We start from the raw sequence: 25,899 nt of genomic DNA on the forward strand, positions 1-25,899 counted from the left end.
TTCCTGGAAACCATCAATCAGAAGGAGTTGCCTTTAGCAACCGACAACAAATCTGCCCGAGTTCACCGCGGGGATGGAGAGTACGTAGTTATTACTGTGTTGATGTTCAGCTGAGAATTCCTGGCATCGGGAAGACTTAACCTGTAGGAGCTTTCAGAGGGCCAGTATTAAGTACTGTCTGCAGGGTGTGATGGGAGTCTCCTCCAGCCTGGCTGCACCCCAGTCACTGTCACTGAGAGCAGGAGGAGATCCTGAGCCCATTTGGAAAGTAAGGACCATGAGGTGCCTGTCTCAGGTGCTAAAAACACCATCAGGCAGCCTTGCAGTCCTCAACAAGGCTTGAAAAATCTGCAGGGGTGGAAATGTCCCAGTCAGCCTTTCTAATAGCCTGAATTATAGTATATTTCAATGTTCTTATTGCTGACTTGTTATGTAAAACCTTAAACACCTTGTCAGGGGAAGATGTACGTATCCATTAAAAGACATATGTGTGTGTGCTATATATATATGTATTTGTATTGAAAAACCGTATTTGGCTGTGGGTATTTTACCCAGGCACCCCACAGGTGTGCAGTACTGTCCCCAGGCTCACCTAGGAACACCTCCCATCCCTTCCCACCACAGAGAAATGAGGCAGCACGAGCTGCGAGGTTATGGAACACAGGGATGCACAAACAGAATTACAGGCATTTGTAAGCCTTATCCACGGACCAGGTGCTGCCTTCCACAGAGAGAGGCTAAAAAAAGTGCAGCAGCCTCTGGGGGTGGGTGTCAGCACAGGGGTTATGGATTCTGACCCTCCCAACCCAAAACATTTCCCTAGGTCAGGGCAGTGTGGGTTTCAGCAGCTGCCCCTGTGCTAACACCTATGCCCTTGGGAACAGGAGGTGGAGAGGAAGAGAACGGAAAACATGAACATACACTTAAAAATCAGCTCAGGTTTCAAGGGGGAAAAAGCCAAAGAGGAGGATTTCCTTATTCCTCTCCTTCCCTAAGCCCCAGATGTGGGGAAGGAGCCTGTTGTGGTGTTGGAGAGAGGCAGAGCTGTTGCTGTGCAGATCCCAGCATCTCTGCTCGTTCTGCCTTTGGGGAACTTCAGTAATTTCAACACCATCTCTGGGGTTTTCCAGAGAGCACAGTCTCCCAGTTACTCATTCAGCCTATTCTCCCAGTGCTCTTTTGAAAGAATTGAGGCATTTTCAGAGAAGTCAGAGGTCATCACTGGCTTGGCTTGACATTTACACTTGTATGTTTTTATCAGAAGGCAGGGGAATGGCTTTCAATGCTGGTAAACCTGAATGCAGTGAATTTTGTTTTCTCCTCGAGAGTTTTAGAGCTCACTTCCTCAGACCTATTCACAATCTAAAAATAACTCTCTTTTCATCAATTCATTAACAAACCCCCATTGCAGTGCACTGCACCTTGTTATTGATGTTCTTAGTGATATAAATAACTGCCTGACCAGTTCTGCTGGACAATCAAATGTCAGAGCATATATTTATTTAATGATAGAGCAATTAATTTTTAATTTCCCCCCTCTCTTTTTGCAGCTGTCTAAAAGCTACAGGAGTGCCTGAAGTCAGAGGAGCTGCTGCCTACCAGAACAGGTTCTGCTCCCTTAGTATCTGGTCTATCCTTTGGTAGGTCTGGGCACCAATATACTCTGTGAGCACAGCAGGGGCCACAAAGGCAAAAGTGGAAGAAACTAAGATAAAAATACCCAGTTTTGCATTCTTTGGACTTCCTGGTGATAGGGTGGTGAATTTTTACTTTTATTTAGATTCACTCTGAAGTGAATGCATGCAGTAAATTTCCCAACAGATTAAGGGAGAAATATTAAATAATTTTATTCTTCATTAGCAATATATGAACATTTTCTTCATCAAGCCCAGACTTCCACTCTTCTGGGCTAGGTGAGAAGGCACTCCTTGCTTCGAAGAGTTTGAAACCTAAAGAAACCAGAGAGTCTTCACAGTCGGGCACAGTCCTCTTTTCACAGACAGATATATTTGACCTGAAAAAGTCCTGTGTCCTTCTGCACAAGATTACTCTTTTTTCCATAGTTTTTTTTTAAAAATAAGATGAACTTTGCTAATTAGCAGCATCGTACACATGTTCTTTTCTTTGGCAAGCATGTTCCTTAATATGCCAGTTAAAATAATTCTGTTACCTTTGGCCCTATCAGTTTATTTAGAGACCTCAAAGTACCTCAGCATACACACAGCAATAATTGATAAGGGAATGAAATTATAAACAATCCTAATTTGTATTATGCTGGATACACCAAAAACCTGCTTTTCCATAATCTGCTTATTGCCTTTGTAATCCTCACAACAAGACCTCTGAAAATCTCCCTAGAGCATAAAGATAGAAAAGAATCAAATGGGGAAGGGGCAAAGGGAAACAGGTTTAATAATTGAGGAAAATCTCATTTGAGCAAAGGCTAATTAATGAGCACACTGAGTTGCATCTGGTTCCATGTAAAGGCTGCCAATGTGGCTGGAAGGGAGGAAAACAGTGGTGCCTGTCAGATGTAGATTATCCATCTAGACTAGACCTAGGCAAAACCTGAGCCTAGGATGAAAGGACTTTGCTCTGAAAGGTATACAAAGAAGCAGGCAGAGGTAAAGCAGCTTTAAGCCTCCAATCCAATTCAGAAAATACCAATTTCCCATTTGATTGCCCTAGTGCTGAGAATTCATCTGTTTCCAGCACAAGTAAACGTGGTTTTACTTCATGTGGGGGAACTCTGTCCCTAAAATAGAACCCATCCATGGGGACAGCCCTCTTGCCATGCCATGGGTAAATTCAGTCATTTCAGCTGTTTTTACCATAGTTTTGAGCTACACCAGTCTCTGTGAGTTGACACTGCCATGTTTGGGACAGCCCAGTTTCTTTGCTGGTTTCTCCTATATTTCTGTGCCACTCAGTCCTTGGGACAGAGACTAGAAAGTAGTTCCTGTTAGACCTCTGAGTGCCAGTGTGGTAGATGAACACCCAATGCACAAACAAATGCTAGACTTAAAGGGAAGTACAATCCATACCTGTGACTTGCACTCAGATAGATTTAAATATATTCTGAATTGATTCTTTTTTATTTTGGGGTGCATTCCTTGCTCAGTACTATTTGCCCCTTGCAGTGAATCCACACCCAACAGGGATGAAGGAAAGAAAACCAACCACAAGAGACAACCAACAGCACAGAAGTGACTGAGGCCACTTCTAGGGAGAAGTAAGTTCTGGGAAGCTTAATGCTCCTGGGCAGGCTCTGGGGATCTTATGGACCCTGCAGACCTGGCAGAGCCTGTAGCAGATCCCTGGGGGCAGTGCTGGCGTTGTTTTTGCTTTCCCCCCTTGAAAGAGTTTGCAAGTAAAGGCCTTGTCATGAAGGCAACATCTTTTTTTAGTGCCATCTCCCTGAAAGCAGAACAAAATTTCTTCAGCTTTGTAATTCAAAAGTATTTTAATTCTATAATGGCATTTATTCTTCAGGCTGTGAATTGACCATAAATAGTTCTCAGCAAGAATTTGCTGTTGGGATTGTGGTATTTATTAGAGACAAGTCAGATGAAGTACCTCAGGCTAGACTGCAGCCCTTTTGGTCTCCGTTCGTGGCAGTGAGGAGGCTGGGAGGGCCTGAGGAGATCTCCCCACCCCAAAACGCATCACAGCTTTCCACACTGCTTCCTCACTGCCTTGGCAGCATGGCAGGGCTGGGAGAAGGAGAGGGAAGGACGTGGGCACAGCACAGACTGTAGACCTGCACCCCAGGAAAGCTGACAGCTTTGGGGACTTCGGAGCACATGCGACAATGGAGCTCAGCATATTGCACAAACCCTGAATAAATGCATAAAATAATCACAGTCACTGCTTCGAGGCACCCATATTTACAAGCATCTAAAAATAATAGTGATTAAAGCAAACTGCCTTGAGTTGAGACAGTGGTCAACATTGTGTTGCACACACCATGGATAAAAGAATCCTCAGTTCTTGGAATTCAGCGGTCAAACAGTTCTTTGCAGCATTTGAAAGTTTACAATGTTCTTTATCCTCAAAGCAGGTGTACTTGATTTTGCTGTACAATCATTTTGACAACTGCAGGCACTAACTCATCTTTACCCAGTCCCAGCCGTGAGGTCTGTGAGGTGGGATCAGTCTTTGGTCACAGAAATAATTGCCTGAGTTTGATGTGGTACGTGTCACCACCTTTCACATCAAGAAAGGCACAGATCCCAGCATCACTCAAGGCGAACCTACCCTCTCTGGTTTGAGTTTCCCATATGCTTTATTAGTTTAAACATTTGCTGTGACCATAACCTCACAGAAGAAGCCATGGCACAGCAGGGGAGAAAACAGCTGAGCTGTTTGTCTCCAGGGACCGAATCCTAAGACACTTTGCAGGCAGGTATTGGCTTGGAGACTGATGCAGCAGGATAAAAGTTTCCCTGTATAAGATAATTTTATTGGAAGAAAAGCAGCCCAAGAGCCAACTCATCCACCAGTTATGTTGTCATTTTTTGTTACTAGGAGAAAATATATCCCAATGATTACCAGTGTGAGCGTCTAGTGCTTATTAAAAATAAATCCCATTCATTCTGGTCTAGTCGAGAACTTTCTGAAATTCTTTTGCTGCAAAAGGGTGACTGACGTGGGATGCAGAATGCTCCTATCTTTAGCTTTGTAGCTATACTTGCCAATCTTTGAAGAGCATTGATACGAACCAGAAACAGCTGGATCTTCCGTCAGCAAAATGAGAAAGTAGGTGGTGTGTAGTCATTGAATTAAGGAGCTTCATTGCTGCCCATAATCACTGATTGCATATTATCTAATGGCAGAAGAAGAGATATTGTTAACATCTGACAGTTTCAACTTCAAGTATTTTTAGGAGACGCATCAATTGAAGCACTGATTAGACAGGAGTGGACCAAAACCATCAGTTGATTGCTTTTAGACATTACAATCTATTTTTAAAAGGAATGAAAACAAGTCTATAAATTTATTCAGCTGCAATTTCAGTCTGCTCGCGTGTTGTGATCTTGCTCTGTTTTGCAAACACCAAAGGGAACTGATTTATGTCAAATGACCAACCCTCTTTTCTCCCCTGTATAAATAGTTGCTGTAGCTGATTTCTACTGGGAAAGAGAAATATCTTTTATTTCTGTTCTGTGTGTAGCCACAGTTTAGAGCAATTAGCTGCATTTAAGATACTTCAGGTTATTGTCTATTCTCCTGACAGGTCAAGAAGAGTAGCCCAGCAAGCTCTGTTTTGAAAGGGAGATTAAGAACATATCCAAAGCAGCTGGGTCCAAGTGCTGCATTTCCAAGGTCTTTCTCTGGGAAGGAAATGGTGATTGATACTAATGCCTGTACACATTAATCAAACTGGGTCTTGTCTTTACTGCCTGTTCAAACAACACCTCTGACACCGTTTCCAGTCAGCGTCTCCAAGGTTCACAGCAGATGTTGGTTTGATGGCCTCTCATCTCCACTGTTATTTGGAAATAATAGCTCTATTTCCAACCACAGAAAGCCAAGTCAACTTTATCAAAATCATTTACCCTGGGCAATCCAAATGGAAGCCCTGAGGGGGAAGAATATGTGACCACCACATCCATTAGAACTATTTTGGGAAAGTGCTAGGAAATAAGTGGGTTTGTGTTCTCAAGATTCCTTTGTCTCTCCTTCCCAACACTGCTAATATATTTTCAGTGCTGCTGGGTGTCCAAACATGCAAACACTGGATGTTCTTAGTGTTGTGTAGTTGTAGCTGCTGCTGTGGTGTTTCATTCAGAAGGCTACTTTGGTGTGCTGGAATAGGAAAATGGTTTAAAACATGATGTTGGTCTGTTTTTAATGGTCTGTTAAGATAACCCCACGTCCTTACTCTTTTCGGGGTGCCTGAAACTCTGCCTGAAACTGAAGCTAGTGAGAACTGTGTTTGAACAAATATTTAATAAACAGGGGACTGACATGGTTTCCTTGACCATCACAAAGAAAGATTTTAGGTACCAGAGGCTCTCCATTTGATTTAATGTCTGAGTCACTGGCTCAAGCAAAATAGTCATTTAACCTTGACACAGCTCAGTTTAAACTTGCCTGTTTAAGTGGGAGAGAAATGGGGGACGTTAATGTGCTTTCAACACAGCTTGACCTTGTCTCCACCTGTGTGACCTGTGAAAGTCAGGGTGCTGTCAGCTGGACCACAACTTCAGCATAGCTCTACTATCAAGAGAAAGCTGATCCATAGCAGTATTTGGCTCTTAAATGCTGCCTTTCAGCCAAAGTGCTTCTCTATGACCAGTAAGATTCATTAGGGTTAGTCAAAGACTTACTCTCCTATTGTTGTCGATTCTTTATTCCACAAAACTAAAATCAGGTTTTAGGGAAGGAAGATAGTTTTTATTTTTCCCTTGGACTTCATTGGAAAGCTTTGGATTTTTATTGCCAAAAACGAGAAAAAAAATAATAATACTAAAAATAAAATTTGGCTTGTGTGATTTTTTATTACAAACAGTCCAAACATTTATACATAAATAGGAATTTTCTTGCAAACAGCATCTGTTCTACCCAAGGTTTCTTTTAGGCTCCATAAGCTTTCAGGGCAGCTCTAATTCTTATTTCTGTCATATCAATAGGACATCTGGGGCTCAGACAAATGAGGTCTGGTGGCAGAGCCCCAAAGTTTCCTGTTCTCTGACATCCACTCTCATGACTGAGCCTGTTGTCCATTCCCATCCCTCTGCACGAAGAATGACATCCATCAGTGCTCCCAAGACAGCTCCAATATTGGGAATAGTCTTTATCCTTAGAATAGAGAACCAGCCTGGTAATGGTACATCTGCTGAAAAATGCTGATGCTCCTTGGTTCTAAACATCCTCTGGGAAGATTTTGCCGCAGACCGAGCTGTTGAGACTGCGAGGAATATTATTTATTTTTAATCATGTGTCTTTCTTCTGCTGCTGTCTACTGAACACTTCCGTTAAGAAGGGATGCAGAGGAGAGGGAAATGTAAATGATGTTACTGAAGCCTTCCTGTCCCCCATCAGAGAAATGGCACTTGGCAATCAGAGGCCTTTTAACACAAACAGTCACTGGGCATTTTAAATAGCAGTTGGGCTTAACTGGAACACATCATGCTCCAGAACCTGTGTAAACATTAGACCCTATCTGCCTATTGTATAAATTTCCTCTTTGGGGGGCACCAGGAAGGGTCTATTTTCATACTCTCTCCTGCTGCTTTACCTACCCTGGGTTTTCCATAAAAGTGTGTTTTGTGCTTTGAGGTGATTTATTGCTGTGGCTTCCTCAGCCTCATTGGGATCAGGATTTAAATAATTGGATTTCCAGTATTTTCTTCCTATTTGCACTGCTGTTATATGGAAACAGCTTTTGTAGGACATGGGGCCTGTCATAGCTAGGAAGAACATGTTTTGAATATGATAATCTCTAATTTAGCAAATAGTGTTAATTTACAAGGATTACAGGTTTTGGATTGTTGCTGGTTAGTGAATGCATCCGGGGAAAGATGAGTACTCCACAAAACTGAGACAGCTGTTCTAAATGCGTGTGTTTTTAGTGTGACTTGCCAGCAAGCTGTGCCAGCTCATTATTGTACATTATATGATATATATATGGTAATATATATATACCTTAATACTTCTGACTCAGGAGTATTGACTAAAGACTTCCCTTTCTTTTTGATTGGTAACCTCTACATATATTTTCTGCAGGGTCCAAGGCTTGTTATTCCTCCTCTTCCTAATTTATTGAACCAATGTAAAGCTTCAATTGTCTGCACCATGTTATAGATGAATTTCATTAAAAATTGCAAGGATAAGTCTAATTTTATACGATCAGTGGGAGACCAGGTGCCACAACAGAAAATGTATTGCAGGGATTTGCATGAGTATATGGGAATCACAAAACCATGTTCTTTGCCCAGATTTGATGCTGTTTTCACCTGAGGAAGTGGGACCTTGGAAGAAATATGAGAAACCAGGTACCACCGTGTTGTTAGGAACTGGGAAAGTGCTTGGATGCCAGAATAGAAGTCACAGGCCAGAGGTGGGCTCAGCTGCACTGTTTGAACATGAACAGACTGGGGGCAGGTCACGTAGGGCTGGCACTGCTCCTGCAAGAAAAGACAGGAATGGCCCAAGCAGAGTGTCCTGGAGCAAGTGTCTGGCTACAACAGTCCCTTCCATAGAAAATACCAAGCTGCTTTCAGGAAAGTGTGCCTCAGTCCCCTAGCTCCTTCAGAAAATGGCTTCTTTAGCTAATTCTAGCTTCCTATTTTGTTTAGACTCTAAAGTTTGAGCATGTTCCCTTTTCTCTTAGGAAACGTCTGTGGAGGTATCCATGAACTTTATCATCCCTCTGTGCATTCTTGGCCTGCTTAAAGGGACTGGAGCAAGAAAAAGAAAAGGTAACAATTTAGTAATCCTGGAGGTGTATTGAGAGACTAATCTGGACTGCAGTCATCCATCCTCCTTGCTATTGAATTAACTCACTGTATGTACCCAGTGCATATAACAAATAATGAGAGCTCATGCTGAATTCACAAACAATTGCAGAGAAGCCTCCAGGCTGTTCCCAGTGCCAATATGCATCATGCCAGGGAATGTCGTGTGGTGTACATCACAGACCTTCCCTGTAGGACCACAGTTTCTGGCTCTACTCTGTTTCCTTTAGAAATACAAACCATGGATCCATGTTTTTGTACCATAACAGGCACTCCTCCCTGGGTCTTGGACATGCAAGAGCTGGAAGTGATCACTGGTGTAAGAGACACACAGCCTCCAAAAATAATTTTCCTGTGCATTTGGGCTCTCCCTATTGCAATGACAAGATCTTAGGCTTTTTTTGGACACCTTTTCCTGAGGACTTGTGAGCCCTGGGAACACCCGAATAGCACAGGAAATAAGGAACTTGTGTGTGCTCTCAGAGCCTGGGCTCAATCTTTGCAGCTGGTTCTGTGAAGAGAGGCTGGGCAAGAGCAGGGGCTTGTGAGCCTTGAGCAATGCCTGCTGTTATTTTGAGGTTAAATATAGCTGTCAATAGACTTTGGGAATGACACTGATACATGGGCATGGCATGGAGGTGAGGACTGAGAAAATTAAAGATATCAATGGATTTTTACTGTGTTGTTAATCACCTAGCAAGCAGTACAGCCTAAGAAGTGCCTGTAACTTGTACAGGGCCCAGCATGGTGTCAGGGTCCTTTCAGCTGAGAACATCCAGGAGAGCATGGTGATAACATGATATGCTGGACTGGGTTGGCTTTATTTTTGGGGGGTTTTGTTTGTTTGTTTGTTTGGGGTTTGTTTAGTTTGGGGTTTTTGGTTTTGTTTTTTATATTTGGGGGTGGGTTTTATTTGTTTGTTTAGTTTTTTGTCTCTTTCTTTTCAATGACGATAGATTATCTATTTATTGCCTCATCTGGAAGGCATTTATAATGATCAGTGTCAATATTTATGATGAAATAAAGCACTCTAAAATGTGTTTTCACTGAGACTATTTTTCACCTGGCATGAATTCACTAAGTGCATGATACAGTCAGATGTGTTAGCCAAGAATCAACTCAGGCCCCAGTGTAGGGCTAAGAATGTTTAATGTATCTTGACAGTCATTAAGTAGTTGGTAAAGGACTAGCAATGAATTCATTATTCTCCTTATGAATCAATTCCTATTTATAGCAAACTATCAAAAATTCCACATTATAATATGGAGATTGAGATCATACATAATGGTTCTTTCACCAGAGGCAGCCATGAAAGGACTGGTAAGACTAGAACAAATTACAGTTAATGATAGACTCTTTCTCAGAGAATTAAACACTTTAATTGGTCAATCAGGTTGGGCATTTGAGAAAGGAAGACTTGCAATTATGTGAAAGCTTGCCTGCTGTACTTTGGCAGCCTTATGGGCCTCTGGCAGTTTTTCATCAGGATTTAGATTTGTCATCATGTTCTAATCCTCGCAGCTACACCTAGCCAAGAATGAAAGCTGCTTCTTGACCTCGTGGGGTTTTGAGGTTCCTTTGGAAGAACGAAGCTGGAAGATCAAGATTTTGGTATTGATGCACTGCTGTCTTGGGGTACGATTCATTCTCAATTTCTATGTATCAGCTGGAGTGTCTTTTGAAGGCTGAAGTGAGATGTGATACCCAGACCCTTCTGCTTCAGGGTGAATTTCACCTTCTCTGCAAATACATGAGGCAGTTTCATCAGTGAGTTTTGCTGCAGCACTGAAGTCAGGGATGTCAGGGTGGCAGCACCCGCTAGCAGTGCTTGGAGGCATAGGTTTTGTTCTCTATTCTTATTTTTCAGGCGAGAGTAAGCTTGCATCTTGCATCTAATTCACAAGAGATCACTGAACATTAGCTGAAGACCCAGCATGTGCAACAAAATTCATTACATGTGTTCCTGGGGAAAACTTTTCTCCACTCTACCTCAGCTGGCCTCCAGTTAAACATCAAGACAACTCCATGTAGTGTTCTGCCTTGCAAGTTTAGTTTGTCGTTTGCTCAGAGAAGAGTTTCTCTCTCAATTTGTGTTTTACCAGTTTGCTCTCTACACTGCCCTGGTTCTTTAGGTTTTGAGGTGCTAATGTTGTGTTGAGACTGCTTTTAACAGTCTGTGTTACAGCATCTGTAACAAAGCACCATCGTGCAGGTTTCTGGGTGTCCCACATGAATCAATGAGCTGGAGCAGCTGTTCTACATCAGAGAAAGCTCTGCCTTCTCTCCTCTGGAGAGTTTCATATTAGAAGTGAGGTAGGATTTTGTTCAAAGAGAAACAAGACCTTGCAGCAGAGAGCAGTTCTTGCTTGATGATTGTAGGGAACATGATGTGCTTTAGGCCTGGCTAGTTACTGCTAGCAATGATTGCATGACACCAGCGAAGGTTCATGTTGCAGGCTTTGTGCTGTGCTTGTTCAGAGAGCTTAATAAGTGTGCTTTTGAAGCACAAGGGAGCCTTAGCTTTTCCCCACATGGGAAGGAAGAACAAGAGAGGGTTGCTTTGGGGACACCACAGAAGTCTTTGTGCTGAGCTAAGCAGTCTCATCCTTAGCTGGGGTCACAGCCCAGTCTCCAGCTTTGGATTAGGGGGCACAGGGCTGTTTTGGGCCAAGCACGAAAGGCTGCAGCAAAGTGATGCAGTGGAATATAAAACTTCACAGCTTGGATAGTTTAGGTGTCAGGAGGGAAAGAGGAGCTGGACCTTACACCCCATCAGTCACACGACTTGCCATGGCAGGGCCGGGGCTGAGGCACTGTGAAGGCAGCAGGTGTTGTCCTGGTAGCTTAACTTTGCTACATTATCCTCTGGAACTGAAGAGTGGCCACATCTTCACTTTCCCCAGGCAGATGAGTCCTTCATCCAGCACTCAAACCATTTGGAGAATGAGGCATTTGTGGGTCCTGACAAAAAGCAGTCACTGGTGGCCAGTGGAGAAAAGCCATCAGCGGCCACGATAAAACCCTGGAGAAAACCCGTACCAAACCAGCTTTGTTCTCTGCTGCCTTTTAGAGAGGACAACCCACTGTTTCCTACAGACTGTCATTTCTTTCCTCCCCCCTACAGAGAGGCCTTCTTTCAGCTAAGCAGAACAATGTTGAGGGCAGGTCGTCCCCAAACCATGGCTGGACTGTGAGGAGGGGACACACCCTGAGGTGGCTGTAGCATGGCTGCAGTCACACCTGGGGCAGCAGCTCTCAGGGAGTGAGGGGGAATTCTTGTATGGGATAAACCTGTGTCCTTACACGAGGGAAATCCCATCCCATCACTGGATAAAGCTGGATTTTGTGCACACTCAGGGTGGAGGTGCTCTGGCAAACAATGAAGGCTCTGCAGCCTCCCTCAGGGAAGGTGGCAGGAAACCTGTGGAGGCTGAGGGATTGAAGGGGAGCCTCTGTGCTGCTGGGTTTTGCCAGGAAAAGAGCGTAGGCAGCAAAACAGGGACATCATGATGCCTTGAAGAAGGTAAGAAATCGACCTTGTCAGTGCTGAAACAGAACAAGAACCAGTGGCCAGCTGAAGAGCCCCGTGTCCCCCCTTGCCCAGACCCTGAGTCAGCCATGCTGCCCTTAAAATCCAGCTGGTTGTCTGGTTGCCAACCAGTCTGGGTCTCCTGAAGAAGGAATCCGCCTCCTCTGCCTCATCCCAGAGATCAGGCACAGCTGCCCCGTGTCCCTGGAGCCCTCTTCCCCAGTGGGAAGTGCAGGCAGCAGCCTGGCAGTGCAAACAAACAGTGGGCAGCAGGTCTGTGCCATTGCTCCCAGCAATGCTGCCCCGTGTAAGCCTCTGCTTTGCTCCAGCCTTTAGTTCCAGTCCCTTTGGGAGCTCAGGTTTGCTTAGGTACAAGAGAGTTTGTTGAAATTTGCCACGGCTTCGTAATTCGTTCGCCAAACGCATCACAAATATTATTAAATTAAATGTAAATGCTTTGGAAATACAAATGCCAGCCAGTGTTTTTATCTCTCCTGCTTTGCTTAGGTGTACAGGAGAGGGGAGCTGGCTCACAGCACGGTTCTCAGGAGTCTCCAAGCTTTTAGTGTTCTGGCATTTAATACCCATAACCACGCTTCTCATATTCAGCTGACAAATTGGCCCTGCACCAGGGGAGCCTATGTTTATTCAAAATATCCCAGCCTTGCTCATTATTGTGACAAATCCATACTCCAGGCTTGCTGCCAGCTTGAAAGACTGGGTTCCTGATCAGCAAACTTTGATGACAATCAATTCAATATAACTTGCTATATTAGCAGATGAAGTGGGAATGAGCCCCAGGGAGATGAAAAGCCAGCAGAACTTCTGTTAACAATTAGGCAAAACTGCTGCCTTCACGTGTGCATTTGCATGAGCAAAAGCTTTTTGATGCACCAGGCCTTCACCTTCTGTCCTTCCTCTATAAGAGGTGCACGTCATCTAACATCTCTGACCTTTTGGCTTTGCCTCTTAGGAATATGTCACTGCTGCACCTTAGGATGTGTTCGAGAACTCTTCATTTTTCCCTGTAAAACACAAATCCTTCTGTGGGCTTTAGAAAGCAAGTTATTTGTTGAACTGTTCTATGTCTTTGGAAAGTACAGGAGCATCCACAAGGTCACGCTGGTCTCAGTTTCATACCGTGCTAGAAAATGGAGGGATGTCCAGGTGAATTGTTTTCAGAGGTCTCACGTGTTTTGAGCTTGTTCTCCTCATTGTATTTGTCTCTTCTCATCTCTTTTTGTTGTTAGTTCACTGTTTTTCCTGCCCAGCTGGAAGCAGTTCCCCACAGATGTCCATTGCCATGCAATGATCCCAGTGAAGAAAATGTTATATTGTCTTCTTCTTCCCCACTGTGGCAAGCAGGAAGTTTGGCAGATGATGTTTCCTGACAGGAAGCTGATGCAGGGCATAGGAATCTCTGTTATCTCAAAAAAATCACCAAGCAATGCAATTTAACATGAAACTACTTTGGTGTGATTGACTCCAATTGTTATTCATAGCTTGGTCTCACATTTGCATTGTTATCTAGGAATGAAATTGTCACATCTCTGTCCCATGTAAGATTTGTGATTGCCTTGCAAGCTGGAGAGTCAATTTAAATTGGAGGCCCCAGTTAATAATGTACAAGATAATCAGTTTCACATGGCTGTTCTCAGAGATATTAAGGAAATTATCAAAGAAATACAAATACCATGTGACATGATTAGTGTCATACAGAAGGATTTGGGATCAGCACAGTGTCTTTGGTATCTACCCGGTAATTGTTACTATGATTCCCTGGTTTAATTACATTTATACCTGCAAGATTACAAGATAATTATATTTGAATTTATTGCAGGAAACTAGAAATTGCACGGTTTGTTAACAACAGACAAGTAGAGTATAATTGGCAAACATGACATGGTTATTTATGCAGCATCTGAGAGCACCTATTGTTGCTTCAAAGATCCAAGATTGTTGTGTGAGAGGCAAGCATGAAGCCCAGCCAGTTTAGCACCTGGTAATAGGAAAGCAAAACACCAAGGAAAAAACTGCATTGTAAAGCAACCTGGCAGTTCTCCAGGGCTGGAAGCAAAATCTTAAAAATTAGGGTTTAGAAATGGAGCAATTTTCTACACCCTATTTCCCTTTCTATTTGTGATTTTTTTCATCTTTTCTGGGCTGTGATGTCAACAAGCATTTTTACCTTTTGCATATATTGTAGGCTTGACTAAAAAGTATCTTCTGATTGCAGCCAGCTGGCCTTTGATGACCTGAGCAGTTTCCATGTGGAATAGAGAGATGTAAATCTGGCCACCTTATTCTTTGAGTTCAGGGGAAGATAACACATTCTGATGGATAGGGCCCGGGGCAGAACATAACACGCTTGCACGGGGTTTTTTTGCCCTGCTCCTGGAGGTATTGCCTTTTGCCTCCTGCAGACAGATGCTCTCTCTTTGCTGAGACCCTGCCTAGCACACTGCCTCTCCAAGCTCAGCTAAGCCTTCTGGGCACAGGCAAAGCCTGGCAAGGTTAATAACGACGCAGTGGGAACCCAGTCAGCGATGGGGATGTTTTTCTCAGTTAATTGGCAGTAGCAGTGAACCACGTACCCCAGGGCTGCGTCCTTCAGACACTGATCAGGCAGGTTTTGCTCCGGAGTCAAGGGGCATTTGGTCTGAGTGACACAGGAAAGATTCAGCTCAGCTCCTGTAGAATCAACAGCACTGGTGTGGTACAAAAATGTCACTCATTTAAGACTCCTGCTATCACCTGGGCTGGGGCACCGGCAGTTTTGTTTAGGAGTTGCCTTGTACCTACTGTGCTTTTCTAGGTAGATACAAAATTCTCTCACGTTGGCTTTTTGTTCCTTGTATACTTATTAAAAAAAAAATAGAAGAGCAAAAGCCTCTTGAAATTCATAAGCCTTTTCCTTGCCAGTAAGTCATCTAGAGTTGCCTCCAGCTTTGCTGAATGTCCTGGGACTTCAAGAACATCTAGCAGGCTCTTGAAGTATCCCGTATCAGCATAACCCCGGGCATTTCTACACATCCTGAGCTTTCTGTAGACATCAGGTGTGAATATTCCCTGGTGCTTGTGTGCAATAACAGCAATTTCACTGTGTGATGGCACTCTGCAGCATTTGGAAAGAATTGTTTTCACAATGGCAATGTTTCATTTCACCTGGAAACCTTGAAAGAGTTTAGAATATATGTAAGCTTTGTGGCTGGGCACCGAGTGGATAAACAGTTATACTCCTACTGAGTGTACTTAAGGGTAGGGTACCAGGAAAATGAAGAATTTAGTTTGCTACACAGACAGTGTTAAGAATAACAGAAATAAAGAATTATGTATTCTTTGCTGTACAAGAGCAAGGCTAAAAACAAATTCTCCTACAGCAGAGCTCAGTGGAAGATAAATTATGATTATCTATTACAAAGCAGAGATTTTTTTCCAGAAGTGTTTGAAGAAACCAGATGACTTCTGAAAAATGTCTCCTTATTTGAAAACACTTTTTTTTCCCATTCAGAAAAAGAAGCATAATAGGGATTTAATCAAACCCTACCTAGTGAACTTTATTTGCCTCTGTAGCACCTTCAGCATCTGAATCATTCCTTTGCTTAGATATTCTATATAGCAATGGGCTGCATTACGTGACACAGTCATCCTTTTACAATGTGTATTCAACCCTGCCACTGAAACTGGGAAGGATCTTGGGCCGAAATCTGTGATCCTCAGGCTAATGTTTTACACAGACTTTTTTTTCTTAATTCCTAAAGTTTCCATTCATTAAAATTAAACAAGCAGCAGTTTTTAATCTTCAGTGACAATGTGTAACTTGTTTATACTGTGACTGTCTCTCTGCTACTCCCCAAAAGAAGAGCTTGAGTCTGGTGAGAGAGGACTCAGCCCTTGCTGAATTGAGGTTCGGTGTAACTACATTTTTTCAGAAGTTTAGACTGGGGCTGCCACCCTGCAGCAAGTTGTTTGCTTGCCAGAAGTTGAGCCAGGAAGTCAAAAGGCTCCTCCAGAGTCACTTTAGGGACACTGCCCCCCAGCATTGGTTTCAGAAAGGGGGAAAACAATGGCTCATCATCTTTTCAGAGCAAAGGAGCGGTGACTTAAGAGGGTGCTAATGCAAACAGCGATTTTCCTCTCAGCCGAGTGAGTGTTTCCAGCAGATTTGTTAAGAAACAAAGAAAGAAGGATCTAAGTCTGTTTGCACCCACTTTGTTTTCTTTTTGTCTCTTTGCACAGTCAAACTGGTGCGTTTTAAAAGAACGGCAAAGACTGCTGCTTTTGCAGCACATCTATTATATAAATCATCGAAACTAACCTTTAGGCTAACAGAGCTGCATAAGGCTCACCGAGGTGTGGGCTGGACACCCTTGCTGAGTGACATCCTGCTTTCACCCACACAAGATGCAAAAGCCACTGGGAGAAGCAGGGATGCAGGAAGGTGACAGAGAGCTGCTTGTCCTGCCCCTGCCACTATGACAGACCCAAATTAGGGTATCTGAGAGATAAAGGAACACTGGTCATACAAAATTTCAATGCCTACTCCACTCCCACTTCCTAATGCTAGTGATTTGTGCTTTCACATTATTCACTGGAATTGATTCCTTAAAAAAACCCCAAAAACAAACACAGACCCCAAACCACACGCACAAACAAAACTAACATCAGTTTATTTCTCCTAATCCCCCTCCCCAAACATCAGGCACAAGGAAGAGCTTTTCCAGCGACTGAAACTACAGGACCAAGTACTACGACTCCAGCACCAGGTGGAAATTCAAACAGATAATTGCTTACAGGTCCAAAAAGTAACCTTGCCCTTAAAACACGCATTTTCAGTGCCTCCTGATCATGCTGGTGTTGACACAGAACTGACTTTCCTTCAAAAGCAGATAAGCACAGACTAATGGAAGTGAACTGCTGCAGCAGTGCTAGAGAGTACTTAAATGGCCACACTCTTAAATACTGAGGTACGAGGCACTCCACAGAGTGCACAATTTTACTCGAGGCTTTCTCACCATTTTTGTCAGCTGCATCTCTGTACTACCGGGGCTCACTAAGCCATCTTTGGTGCTGACTGGCCAAATTCAGCCGTTGTGCCTAATTGCTAAGCAGCCACACCTGTTGAAGCACCTGGTGGAGATTAATTTTTTCTCCCTTGTACTTGGCTAGGCAGTGTTGCTTTTGAGGCAGAGAGGAGTCAGGAGTTTTTATCTGGTCCTGGAGTCTGGTTGTGACGTGAGGCTGCTTTTTTGGATGTTTTTTTCTGTGAGTATGTCACATTTTAATAACGCGGGTGATATAAGATGTGGAATGATTTTGCCTGAGTGTAAAGTTGCTCTTACTTTGTATGCTTAGTTGCAGAGGTGTATTTGTGTAGTGAGTAGGTGCTGTTGCCTTGAGTCAGAGGGCATGTGCTGGCACTTCTGAATTTTATTCATGGGTGACTTGTCACAGGCCCTCTAGAAGAAAAATTTATAAATAAGCTTTGAATAAGTATCTTTTGAATAGACATAGTTCAAGATGACTTAACATTATGTGTAGAATTCATCTTTGCTTCGGGCGCACATGCTCTTACTGCAGGAAGGAGGACAATTGTGAGGGCTGGGGGAAACGTTGCTCTCTAGATTAAGGCCCTTTCATCCAAGGGCGCTTCTCTAGCTGCTTTTCTGGAGTTCTCAAAGTGCTAAGGAAGCCATGGCCCCAGCGGCTGCCCTAGGCATGCAACTCTGCCTTTGTGTGAACTTAAACAAACTATTTTACTCTGTGCATTGCTGTCTGAAAGGAAGAAACTGAAACCTCCATTCTGATGCTTTGATGTTCCTTCACTGCTAAAATGTGCACTTGAAGACCCTTAACACTTTCTTCTACTCAGGAGTGGGTTGCTTGTGGCTCTATTTCTTTTAATAAATCGAGTGGCCCAATAGGAACTGACTTGCAGCACTAAATAGCTGTTGCTTAGGACCTGAAATCCACAATATGTGTATTTTGGGCTATTCTTAGCTTCATCCAGCAGGCTGAATGTCCATTAGCAAATGGAGCTGATCATTCTGTTCAGCTGCACTTGAAAGGAATCTTCTCTGTGTGCTCTCAGCCTCTCTGTGTTACCAGCTAATGCCACAGGGAGTGGGGTGATGGGAAACCTGCTTTTTTGGGAGCATATCTTCTCTTCTGGCCACATCTAATATGGATTGACCTTTATGGCCAGCATGCAGTATAATTTCCCTGGAGCCCACCTGCTGATGGGGGTAAAATAATGCTGGACTTGGAGCTGGTAAAAACTGAAAATCCCTTTTTCACTCTTTGGTTCAAAATGTCTGCAGGACCCTGTATCTGTGGTGGGTTTGACTGCAGTGGTTGCTAAGGGAAGAGCGGGTGTTCTCTCTGAGGAAAATGAGAAAGCAAATTGTTTGAACAACCTGAAGTGCAGGCAGGAAAATCCAATGTATTATTGTCTGAATTCAGTCATTTAGTTTGGAAGGTGATGTGATGCTTAATTAATTAGTGTTCGCTAAGTGTTTTAAAATTCTGTGAAGAAGTTATCTGAGATTTGTAGAGCTTGCTAATGGCCTTATGCTGTAAGCTTTCAGGGCTAGATTATTATTTAAACTGAGTGCTAGAGCTGTTTCATTAAAGGGTCTGTCAGCACTTACGTTATTGAAAAGTGTTTTAATATTAATTCCTGTTCCTGGTGAGCATGGTGGGAATGCTTCCACCTGGACTGATGACTTCCCACCCCACAGGACTGAGGAGTGTTTAAGCTCTTGTTAGTCCTGGAACTGCCTTTATCAGCCTGGTAAATGAGAAGAGCTTCTTCACTACTGAGGTTTTTGGTTGTGGTTAGTTAACTTACTACAGCTGAGGCACAGGAGCTGAAGGTGGAGAGACAATGGGAGAAGATGCGGAGAGTTGGGATAACATAGTATTGGGCTTTATTTGGTTGGTTTGTTTGTTTTAAGAAAATACACACAAGAATGAAATCCTGAGGTCAAGGGGAAATGAAAGGAGGTCCTTGGAATGTCACCAAGTCAAGCTGCAAATACTGTGACAAAAACTGTATACTTGGAACTATTTTAGTTGGAATGAGTATTGCCAGGTTCAGGTTTTCCAGGCCTCCTCCTGAAAGCTCAGGGTTAACTTTTCCATTTAGTCTGCTTTTGTTTTTCTGATGAAACCACTAAAATAACAATTTGGCAAGAGAAATCTTTCCTGTGCATGAATTCAAAAAAACAAGCAAAGCATAAATTAGCATTTGTATTAGAGAGGCACTCAAGAGAACTGGCATCAAAGTCACAAGACAAAAAGCCCTGTGTGTGTTTTGGTGGTCACCTTGCTGATCCGTAAGACACTCTTGACACTGACAATGAAAGCCCAACAAAAGGAGAAGTAGCGGTTCTATGTTTAGGTTTCTGACTTTGCCCTCTAGAGACCTGAGTATTTCCCTCCATCTCTTTATCCTTGGGCAAGCAAGAACAGCTTTAGAGCACAGCTGGGAAAGGAAAAGCCAATTGTGAAGCTCTGAGTTCTCATTAGTAGATGAATATTGATGACTTCTGCAATAAATGAAGGTCATGGAAAGCTGTGTTGACCCGAGTCCTCACACGAGTGTTTTGTAAGCTGTTCTGAAAGCACTATCAACCTCTTTGGAACAACGATGGCTCTGCTTTCCCCTCCTGCCTGGATGCGTGGCAGGGACTGACTTGACCAGAGGACAGTGTGAATTCTTGTGCCCTGTATTTAGGATATCTCTGTTTTCTGCCTAAAAGTGAGCTGCTCCTTGACTTGGATGGTTGCAAACTAAAATAATAAGGTATTTGAATGCTCTGATAATGGTTGTCACTTTGGCTCCTTGTGTAGACAGACAGGAGGCTGCTGGGAAGAAAATGTAAATATTTCTTAGGATCATCTTGTGTCAGGGAAGGCTTTTAATTTTAAAATAAGTTCATTTGCTTTTTAAGCTTACTGTGGCCCAGCCTATGTGCTATTTCCTTTTACTTCTTTTCATTTTTATAGCCATTCACTTTAGGAGACTCTGTATGGGAGCAGTGCAGGAGTCATGTCAGTAATTGCTTAGGGGCTTTTTGGGGTTTTTTTTCATCTGTGGCTCGTTTTGTATTTGAGAACTCTTAAAATTGCACAAGGTGAGATGAGAGCTGAACTTGTTGATTAGGAAACCTGTTGTTTTGTAGTAATGGGCTGATAGGAATTCTGTTTCTGAATGCACATTGCAAAGGAGCTGATGCAGAGTGAGAAGGCTCCAAGCTCCCCTCAGGGGCACAGGACCTGTGCTAGTGCCAAAAGCAGGAGCGTTGACTTTAACTTAACGATCTGAATGGGACCCGCAAAGGCAATGATCAGCGTTTGCTGGGTTTAATACCTTGCACAAACAGGGGGATATTAAAAGCACATAGAATAAAGAAACCGACAGAAGACTGCTGGAGTCTTCCTTCAGACAGGGATACAAGAGGAGTCTCACTGTTCCTCAGTGTTGTCTTGTCACTATAAACAGCCCTGGGAAGTCACTAGTTCAGCTCTCTTGAACACAGGACACCTTCATTCTGCCCTTCCACATGCTGTGTGGTAAAACCCATTAGTAACTTATTTGACTCCAGGTATCTTCAGGTGTAGAAACAACGAGAACATGACTTCAGGCTGTGTGCAGAGTGAAGAAGCAGCACATCTGAAGGAAAGAGCTGATTGTTAACACTAATGTTGCCAGCTGCTAGCTAAAATGGGATTGGTCTTTGGCAATACACTGTGTGTGAAAGAGGAACACAGGAAAATGGAGGGGGGTTTGGGTTCTGTGGGGTTTTTTTGTGGTTGTTTCTTTTCCCCCCTTCTATTGTGGACTTGGGTAGGAGCTGGCTCTGGCAGAGCCAGAGGGTTTCTTTCATCACTCCTGTTTCCATAAGGTGTTCCACCTCTCTGTGACCCTTTCCCCTCCCTCTCCACCGCTTTTGGTATTTCCACAATACAACACAAAAGCAGAAGCACAATTTGGTCCCTGGAGTCTGTCATTCTGCATCGAGGCAGAAGTACAGTTCTGAGACAACACACTGCTGCCTGTGACCTGTTCAGGTGTTTTATCCTTTCCCAGTGGAAACATTCCGGGGAGTGAGGCTGGGGACTGCCTGCCACCTTGGAATGGGTGTCAACAAGGATGTGGTTGCCTGGTGGGATGTGCTCCAAATCCAAGGTGCTTGCTCTGTGTGGAGGAGGATAAAGCCCCTTGAGAGGAGCAATGAGAAATGAAGGGTTCTCAGTGACAGAAACAAAATTACTTGAGAGGAAGAGCAGCCTGGTGCCCTGGGACTGTGGCCATTAGCAGCAAGCCCAGTGGAGCACTGGCAAAGCAAATAGCAGGGCACGGCTCCTTTAACCACCCCTGCTGTCCCTCTGTCCTGAGGAGTAAAAACCCCTGGAGGGCTGCCAGGACAAAGTTTTGGCACCTGCACCAGGTTGACACAAAGCTGGCTGCTTTGCAGCTGGAGATGGGGGTGAGCAGGGCAGGGTGGGATTTGCTTATTTTCTGTCTTTTCTTTAGTTGGTTTTCTTGGCCGTTCCTATGCATGTATAAACATTTCCTCCCTGTGTTGCCCTGCCTTTGTTGTTTCCTCTGGTGAATTGATGTTGCTGTTATTGAATGATGATGGGGTTTTTTCCTCTTCTTTTTATTTTCAAACATGAAGTGAGGTGAATTAATGTGTGGGTGGAAAATGCCACAGGCAAGAAGTGTTTCCCTTGGCATGAAGGGGAAGATCTTTGCCAATCTTCCTGACGTCCTGTGCTGCTCTGCTCTTCTCTTGTACTGAGCAGAGACGGACACAGATCAAAGCATATTGTGTTTTGTGCATGAGGGCCATGGTCAGAGCTGAAGTTTGATTTTTTTTTTTAATTTTTTAATTTTTTTAATGTATTTATTGCCTCTGTTGGCCCCTCATTCTGTAATGGCAGCACCTAGGGCTCTAGATCTGGATGCTGGGAGGTGTTCTGGATCCAAACCTCACAGACTTGGCTGCAGCATTAACTGAGGTCACTCTGATGAGGAGTTTGCTCTCTGTTCTGCCTCCCCACAGCAGCTCTTGATGTATTAAGCAGGCTGCTGGAACTAGAGCCGTGTGCATGATGTAACTGCCCAGCACATGTTGAGGAGCTCTGGGAATCTCATCAGCCGGAAAGTTTGAGCACGCCTTCTCCAGGGCTGATGCTATTTTCTCCCTAGCCCTTCCTTGCAGAGGTGGGATTAGCTTCTGACACTCCACAGAGCATTTAGGTTGTCTCTGAATCCCTGCCGGTGCCTGCTCTCGCTCCAGAAGAGCGTTTCCATGTGAAGCACAAACTATTACCTGCAGTTTAGCCCCAGCTAAAGCTCTGAGGCAGCAGGAAAGCAATGATTCACCTCAGCCAGCTACTCCATATAATTCATATCGTATGTATTTGTGTCATAATAATGAGCACAATTGCTTTTCAGTGGAGTAGAATTTCCACTCTTCAGCAACCATTAACATTGCACAGATTTTTTTTTCTATGTAAAACAAATAGCCAGTGCTTATTATTAGAAGATAATTTTTGTTGTGTTAATATCTGGTATTGCTGCATAAACAAAGATGCTTTTACATGAATGAAAGATTATCTAAGAACTCCGTTTTTTTCCTCCTCCTTTTTTTTTTTTTTTAATAGTTCAATCTTACATCTGTTTTGGTGGCTGGTTGTTTTTTCTCTCCTCACATTTCCACAACCTATTGTGAGAAGAAGACTGTGTAATTTGTGCCTCTGTACAGACATGATGGGTGATGTGAGAGAATTCTTTAAAAAGCAATGGAATATTAAGGCTGGTGTGTGTGTGTGTGTGTGTAGTGACAAGCCACCCCTTCATCTAAAAAGCAAGCAATGCTGCACAGGACAGGGCTATGAGGAATAAAAGCATTTTGAAGGACTGGGGTGAAAGCCTACAGCTGATTTGTAGGTGATTAATTGAAAGGTGTGGTCTGAACAGTTTTACATAATTTTCATGTGCCTGTATTCACTCCTTGGGAAGCAATAGGTTGCAACTGAAATATTGTCTTTTGTTGGTTTGAAAAGTATAGTAAATTTACTGCCAGGTTTTTTTCTTCCTGCTCTCTACTCTTTTGCCCACAGCAGTTTGTAATTGAGTCTAACAAGGAACATAGGTACGTTATAGGTTCCTCTCTTAAAACCAGGCCTAGCAATCAGTTAATTGGTTCCTTTCAGCAGATGCACGGCTCCAGAACCTGAATGGGTTGGTTTTTTGTGGTAATAAATGCTATATGGCCACATTCTTTAACAGTCTGTCTCCAAGACTCTCTCCATTTATCTCTTGGAATACTAAAGATGCCAGCATGAGAATGGAGCTTGTGTGGTCAGAAGCTCATTCCTCCCACCTAGAAGGAAACCTTTGGCACCTGAGTGATGCAAACCCAGATTTAATGGCTGAAGTTCAGAAAACCTGAGAAGCCAATGGAGCAGAGGCAAAATTAATTGAAGGTTGGGCTGTAGCAGCCTACCATCAAAATCTGAGCCGCTAATGTATAACATGTGTTCCTGCTTTCATTTGTCTGCTTTACAAGAGCCAATACACAGTGTTTTCAGGGTTCACAAGGGGGCTTTCCTCCCTCTAGGCTATTAGCTACAGTAACGGCTTATTTAGAAAGTTAGACTTTCTCCCAGCTGGGGGAAAACGTGGCCCTGAAGGAGAGGAAAGGGGGAGGAAGAGGAGAAAACTGAGTATTTTGTTTAAGCAACTTAACAGTACAATGCCAGAGGAAATGAATCAGAAGAGAGTGATTTCTGCAAGCATGTATTTTTTTGCTTTATGAAAACAAAGAAGTTTAAATCCTGGCCTCCCGAGAGCCAATAGGGCCCATGTTTAACTTAGGATGGCAATATGGGGTCCTGGTTCCGTTGCTACGGGCAGAGGAAGGTATTTCCAGAAGAACAAAGGGTTGTTAGCTTGGCTTCTATCTTTTACAACCTTCTAGGGGCACTTCCCAGGATTGTTTTGTTTGTTCAGGGTTTTTTTCTGGTGTTGTTTTAGTTGGTGTTTTTTTTTATTTTTCCTGAAGGAATAACCTCCTCCTTCCTTACCTCACACCTGAAAACACATGGCTCTCTTCTAATGTCATGTTCCATAGAAAATGAGGTCATCTGCACCTCACACAGTGTGGTCTTGGTGGCACTTGGCACAATCCCCTGGTTCCTTCCTGCTGCGGGGTTATCCCAGCTCTGGGGAGTCTTAACACAGCCTTAAGCTGCACCCCACCAAGGAGCTCTAAGGGACCATCTGCTGGCAGGGACTTTGGAAGGCTGTAAATAGACCCCTGCTTTTCTTGGACTTGCCCTTTGTGAGGAGGTTTGAGGAGGTTTCCTTCCTCTCCGTTTCCTCCGTTAGAGTGTTTCGCTCCTTTGGAGAGGGCAGAATGGGAGGATGTGCTCCCAGCCCCACACCCAGGGAGGCTTGGAGCAGTCTGCCCGTGCATGTATGGTCTGTAGGTTATTAATATCCATTTGTGGGCAGATTGTTGGTGTGGTTTTGTCTGTGTGTGTTTCCAAACCATCCTGGCCCTTTCCAAGGGCGGTTTCCTGGAACAGGCCCTCTGTGGGCTTTGAGTGGCTGATTCATGATTGCTATCCTTAGACTAAGACTGCTGGGTGAGAGGGGTGTTTAATCGTGGCCTTTCACACTGACTGACAGCTGTTTCACACCTCTGGTGGTTTTTCACAGCACTTTCAGTATGTGCCGATCCTGAACTGGAAATACTGCTCCTTTCCCTCTCCATTAGGGGATATGAATAATTGACTATCTGCAGATATTCTGAAACATCAGCTCCTCTTTCTTCCTCCACTCTAAAAACCCTTTTCCCATGTATGCTGGTACTTTCCAGTGGGCTTTTTGTGTATCTTGTGCTGCCCAGCTCATTTATCCATAAGTGGTGACAGCAGTCAGGGAGTGGAGTTCTGCTCTGAACTTCCACAGCCTGTGCCCTACCTGCCTCTCTTTGTGCAGTATTTCCTGGTTCCTGACTGCAGGCCCTTGAAAGCAGCAGTGAAGTGTTTTGAAGCAAGTCTCTGACCTCTTCTCTTGCAGGTTTGAAAGGAGCAGTATTTTCCCTGCTACAGCGCTCGCTGTAGCCATGCAGGATGTGTGTCCATACATAGCATGCAAGTAGGTCAGGGAGAAAGATATTTTGGATGTTCTACATGACCTCATTATTCAGGCCAGAACACAAATTCTTGTGGTTTTTGTCTTGACCTGATGTAATGGAGCAGCCCAATGGGGGCTGGATGTGGGAATGATGGCTGTGACCAAGGGTGATGCCAACAGGGGCTGTGCAAGGCCTTCTGTCCCCGGAGCCCAGGGTTGCAGTACTTGGTGACAACAGGTTGTCCTCTTCTCCCAGGCAACCAATGACAGAACAAGAGGACATGGCCCCAGACTGCACCAGGGGGGTTCAGGCCGGACATTAGGAGGAATTTCTTCACTGAAAGAGCTGTCAGGCATTGGAACTGGCTTCTTAGGGAGGTGGTAGAGTCACCATCCCTGGAGGTGCTCAAGAAATGATGTGACACTCGGTGCCATGGTCTAATTGACCATGTGGAAGTTGTTCGAAGGTTGGACTCATTGATCCTTGAGGTCTTTTCCAACCTAAATGATTCTGTGACAATGGCAGGATCCACTGACAGGCCTAAACAAGGTAAGGTGGTGAACCAGGTCCGGGGAAGCCCAGCTGTGAACAGCAGGAGGCCGGACTGGAGAAGGAGCTAGCCTGAGTGTTGGTAAAAGAATTATCCAGTGTACAGAATCAGAAATAACCTTATCTGCAGCACAGGTCTCGGGCTTTTTGGGGAGCTAGGATGGAGCTGCATGCAGGTATGCCAGCACATGGCCCCAGC

This window comes from Corvus moneduloides, chromosome 4 (genome assembly GCF_009650955.1).
Source record: "Corvus moneduloides isolate bCorMon1 chromosome 4, bCorMon1.pri, whole genome shotgun sequence".
Taxonomy (NCBI): Eukaryota; Metazoa; Chordata; class Aves; order Passeriformes; family Corvidae; genus Corvus; species Corvus moneduloides.